This window comes from Dermacentor silvarum, chromosome 3 (assembly GCF_013339745.2).
Source record: "Dermacentor silvarum isolate Dsil-2018 chromosome 3, BIME_Dsil_1.4, whole genome shotgun sequence".
Lineage (NCBI taxonomy): Eukaryota > Metazoa > Arthropoda > Arachnida > Ixodida > Ixodidae > Dermacentor > Dermacentor silvarum.
The window spans coordinates 947,376-952,143 of NC_051156.1; positions in this window are offsets into that span (position 1 = coordinate 947,376).

Genomic DNA, 4,768 nt, shown 5'->3' on the forward strand with positions numbered 1-4,768 from the left:
TGTCAGAGGCGCTCAAGAGGGAAACAACGTGGCAGCCGGAAAACTCCTCATGGCGTGTCGAGAATTGAGAGCGCGACCGTCAGGTTCATTAATTTCAGTTTCTTCTTGTTTAAAGCATTGCTCTGATTGATCGTCCTTGCCCCGTCCAGGCGGCTAGCTCAACAAAATACCAGCAGCATCTGTAGCATACATCCACAGTCCAAATTATGCGCTGCCAGACGTCCGGGTCACCGTCAACTAACAGTAGCAGTATAGAGACACTAGGTGATTGCAGACCGCTGGCAGCGCCCACTGCTTCGCAGATATAGAAAGCCACCTGAAGACAATGGGCTTAGCAAAATCAGCTTCATCAAATCCTCCAAAAAAAAAACAGTAGATTGACCCGTCTTTAAATCACATAATGAAAGAGACATGCGATGAAGGCATGGCTGAAAATTTATAGCGTCAGAGTCCACACTGGAAATTCAGAGCGCCAAGGCCATGCAGGACGCCATGCGTTCATTTTGGCCATTGGATAAATACACAGATTTTGAGGCGCAAATGCAGCGCCTCCGTGCAATACGCCAGCGAGCGGAGCGACGGTACAGATGGACTAAATCAGTTTGCGACCTTAGAGAAGCCAGACGCATTCAAAAGAAAATTCAGAGTCACATTGACGTGCTGCAACATCAACGCTGGAAACCTTTTTGTGAGTCTCTCGATTCGCGTAAACCTGTGTCGGTTGTCTGCTTAAGAGTTCATAGATTTCGAACAGCTACTCAACAGCGCCGTCTTTTAAACCTCTAGCCACCCATCACGAACGCCGAGAAGTTGACGTAGCAGAAGAACTGCGCAAGGATCGTGGGCGCGTCGTTCGAGCCTTCCACACGTATTCGAATTGTCAGCCTTGGCTTCCGGGATCCTCGTATGGACGCTCCTTTTTCCATTGAAGAACTGAGGCCGCACTCACTGGGTGCAGCCGCTTATTGTCTAGGACCCGATGGTATCACATACTCTTGCAAACTTCGGTCAAGAGGCCAGAGATGCACTTCTTGACCTATACAAAGCATCATGGCGTGACGGTTTGGTCACTACAATGCGGAGATCCAGTCGCCTTGTTCCATTCCACAAGCCTGGCAAATCTTCATTAAAATTGTCATCTTACCGTCCAACAACATCGGACATCTGCGTCAGCAAGGTGATGGAGAGAATGACCCTTACATGGTTAGAATGATCCTTCGAATTTTACAACGTCTATCCAAAGATAATCGCTGACTTTCGACGAGGACGCTCGTCAATAGAGTTATCGGCTTTGTGCCGTATGTACAGCACCAGAAACACTTGAAACGAATCACTGTGGCCCTTATTCCTTGATTTTAGAGGTATCTACGATAATGTAGCTTATCATGCAATTCCGGACGCCTTAGAAGCTGTAGGGCTTGATGGACGCGTCTCTGGTTGCATTCGCAGCTATTTGAACGGAAGATATTTCTTTATTTTGACTGAAAACGGACCAACGCGGTCTAGTTATACCAGTCGTTGTGTACTGCAAGGCGGCGTACTTAGCCCCACTCTGTTCAAGCTGGTGCTCGTCGGTCTCGCCGATTCATTGCCGCAAACCATTCAGCTGTCCATATATGCGGATAACATTTGCATATGGGCTTCAGTGGTGCCACGTGTAAAAGTCCGCGCACGACTTCAGAAGGCTTCAATGGAAGTGTCGACATATCTAAAAAGGCAAGGCCTGCATCTTTCAGCTGATAAGTCTGCACTCGCTGCTTTTTATCACAAAGCGATGGTTCCGTATGCTTGCCGATAAATGGCCAAGATGTACCATACAGACGAACGCACCAATTTATTGTTGCCATTATTGATAGAAACTTGTCTTGAAGCCCTCAGGTCTCGTATATGATAAAGCGTTTGGTTGCCATTGTGCACCTTCTCGCGTTTCTCTGCGGGAAGCCCTGGGGCGCTACAGTATCATAGATGTTGCAACTATATGAAGCACTGTTTTTCGTCGTCCTGCGGTACAGCTAACCTGCACTAGAAAATACTTGGACTGCAAATATTCGTAGACTTCACAGTCAGCGAGCCCACGCACTCAGAACTTGTCTTGGCCTCCCAAAAAGTACATGATTCATTGCGACAGTGGCCATTGCCAGAGCCTTTACTATGACAGTGTACATAGCTACAGATGTCCTGAGAGCACACATCCGACAACTGCCTCGGCTTCCCTCACACCATCTTGCTCGCTTGCCAGCAAAGAGGCTACATTCAACATTTGTCTAAAGTATTGCAAGTCCTGCTTGCCAACACAATCCTACTTGCCAACACAATTCACGGTTGCTGCACGATTTTCAGCCCCATCGTAGTGTCTGCACCGGCCGCAAGTACAATTGACAGTTCCGGGCATCAAAAATAAAGGTGGAGCGCCTTTGCAAGCATTGAAGCAAGCAACCTTACAACACATTTACAGCGTGCACAGATTCTGGCAGCATGTCTGCACAGGTGGATCGGTAAAACTCAACAGCTCTGCTGCTGCAGTCATCATCCCGACAAAATCTGAAGAAATCAAGTTAAGAACTTCATTTATGATCAAATTGATGGATGCAGAGCTTGAGACACTCCGCGCGGCACTTGACTTCATTAATCACGAACCACCGCAGCAATGGACAGTTTTTAGTAATTCCAAGCCAGCCCTTCAGGGCATACAAAGCCCTTTGAGCTACGGACTCCCTGAACAATGGCCTTAGCAATTCGACAGATATATCAATGCTGCCATGACAAGGGACACAACCTAACCTTTCAATAGGTGGATAGCAAAATGAAGATGTCGTCAGCTAGCGACTTCCGGTTCAAGGGTTAGCACTTCTGTTGCTTCGTTCAGCCGTTGTCTGCAGTTTCTGCTGAGCGATTTCCCGCTGTTCGCGAAGAAAACACGCTTCAGCAACGTGTTTATGGTTGGCTGCTCGGCATTAGGGTGCACGAACACTTCCGTGAAAGGAAAAAAAAATGTTTCGTTTTCCATGAAATGAAGCGCACAAACGTAAATGGGCAGTTGCCGTCAAATGAGCGGCCGTGAGCGGCGAGCTGTGGATACCGAACGTAGGAGCCAGAATATGTGAAAATCATTTCGTCACAGGCAAGTGTTTTGGCGAATAAGTTCGTCTACTAACGTTCTAGTACAAATACCCCCATTTTAACAATCATTTAAATACACACAGGTGCACCCAGTAAGGATCCTCAGCACAATGATTATGTGCCGTCATTATTCCGGTACAACGAAAAGGCAACTGAGGCTGCACGAAAGAGGGAGGAGAGGTAACGTCAAAATAATTCGTGCACTTTTCAGATAGCTAAATGAGTGTTTTCTCTCTGCAGTTATGCACGACATGCGTCTCTTGAGAAAAAACGGGAGACTGTGAAGGCACAGCAGCCGACGACACGGCGCGCGCGGGGCACCGCTGCAGACAAAACAGCGGACGAAGCGATCGATTCACCAGGAGACGGCTTTTGTGACATTATTCAGGATGAGGATACCGAAGTGCCATCGCAGATCGTTGCTACAAGCAACACAAGGTTCGTGCAAAATCCCGCGACTAGTTGCGATTGTGCAGTGCAGTGTGTGCAGTGCCTGGGTTATATATAACGTGTGCGTTTCATCGGCAGATCGGCAGAAGTCCAGACGGAAGCTGACACGCCTGTGTGCAACTCCTGCCACCATTTGAAAGAAGAAATAAGGGGGTTGAAACTGAAAATCGAGGAGCTTAAGCGCAAAAGCTTCAGGCACGAGGAAAAACAAGATCAGAACCTAGTGAAAAATATGAACGAAGCAAAGGTCCACTTTTACACAGGTCAGGGTAACTGCCTTTCTTTGGTTGTAAATGTTGATACTGTGGCATGCTTGAAAAAGTTAATCCATGTCTCTCCTGCAAATCTGAATGCTTTGTTTGCCTGTTTTAGCAAAAATAATACAGATTCAACTGAGTGCTACCTTGCTTTTTGCAGGTATCCCAAAAGATGTGTTTTTTTGCCGTTTTGTCAAGTATTGTGCCTGTCTTGCCATTGGCTCGAAAGAAGTTTCCGCATGAGATACAGCTCCTCACATTTTTGATGAAGCTGCGACTCAACGTTTCCTTTAGGGACCGGGCGTATCGGTTTAGCTTAGATCCAAGGACAATAAGCCAGAGCTTTAGGACCGTGCTGGACAGTGTGTGGCATTTGTGCACACACCTGATTGTGTTCCCAAGCCGTGAAGTATGCGAGAGCTGGTTGACGGACAAGGAGCTGAAGCACTTTCCTAGGCTTTGGGCATCATTGACTGCACTGAAGTACACGTGGCAAGGCAAGTCTTGGAAACCTTTTTTTTTTTTCTTCTAAGAACGCTTTTAAAAAAAACTGACAATTAAAATTGCTTTTTAGGCCACTTAACCTGGACGAGCAGCAAGTGGTATGAAGTACGTACAAACAAAACACCATACTGAAATATCTTGTTGCTGTTAATCCACACGGTGCTGTAATGTTTATTTCAAAAACATCTGGAGGAAGAGTGTCTGACAAAGAACTGACATTGTCAAGTGGTGAGTTACATACAGAATCTCTTTGCATAGAAATTGCATGCGTTACATTTCTTCCACTAACCTGCGCACATGTTCTTGTCCTGAACCTGTTTGCATAGTACCTGCATGCATTACATTTCTTCTACTAACTTGTGCATGTGTTCCTCTGTTCATGCTAGCCTTGGTTCACAATATGCCCGTCACATAGCCTACATTGCTACTTTGTTAGC